This window comes from Myotis lucifugus, unplaced genomic scaffold, assembly GCF_000147115.1.
Source record: "Myotis lucifugus unplaced genomic scaffold, Myoluc2.0 scaffold_2, whole genome shotgun sequence".
Taxonomy (NCBI): domain Eukaryota; kingdom Metazoa; phylum Chordata; class Mammalia; order Chiroptera; family Vespertilionidae; genus Myotis; species Myotis lucifugus.
The window spans coordinates 441,731-442,790 of record NW_005871050.1 but is presented as its reverse complement, the minus strand read 5'-3'; positions in this window follow the sequence as shown (position 1 = coordinate 442,790).

Below are 1,060 nucleotides of genomic sequence, written 5' to 3'. Positions count from 1 at the left end.
AAACTCCGGTGTTTACCTATGCCGCCATCTTCCTGAAATCCCAAGCAGCCTCATATGTACTTGGAATTGCCAAAGGAGGGCATGTGTTTTTTTTCTCTCTGGACATTATTTGAAGAAATAACAAGTCACTTTGGGCTTTGACTATAGCTCTATTTTTAGTTTCTTTAAGTGTAATGTTAGATTGTTTATTTGAGATTTTTATTTCTAGAGTTATGTCTGCAATATAATGAATTTTTCTCTGAGGACTGCTTTCACTGTGTTTCAAACATTTTGGGTTGTCATGTTTCCATTTCCATTTGTCTCAAGGTACTCCCCCCCCCCCTTGATCTCATTGTTATCCCATTTATTGTTTAACCACATGTTATTTAGCCTCTGTGTGTTTGTGTGTTTTTCAGTCATATATCTGTAATTGCTTCCTAGTTTTATACCATTGATTGCAGTTTGCCCCTCTGTGTGTGGGCAATACCCTTAGGCTGGCTGATTGTGAGGACTGACCCCAACCACAGTGTATGAGCTGCTGTGCAGGTACTGACAACCTGAAATGGAATTTGCCTTATCAGGGTCTGGTGCCTGCCAAAATTTCTTTTTGGTTATGCTGCTTGTTGAGCTAATTGGTCCTGCTCTGGTATGTTATGAAGTCCGCTGCCAGGTTTGTTGCTTCTGGAAGTAGTCCACAGTTAGTATGCATGGGAAGGCCAAGGTGTGCACCAAGCCTGGCTTCCACTAGCACCAAGCCCAGGAGCAGGTTAACAAAACACCCAAGGCACTCCAAGATCTGCTTTGCCTGCCTCCACCTGCCAGCTGCCTGTTAGGCTTAGTCATTGAAAAAGCCTCTCTTGGTATGTGAGTTGTTTGAGGTAGGTTCTCAGTGACTCACTGTGTACGGGCAAATGGTGTTCACCAGATTGGTATAGATTCAAACTTGTTGCCAGTGCTAGTTCTGAGGCTACTCAGCAAAAGTCCCAGGGTATACCAATGGAAACTGAGTGCCCTCATAATTTTGTGGTGGGGTAGGGTCTCAGGGAACCATCAGGATGAGGCTAGTAGAGTTCATCAGGCT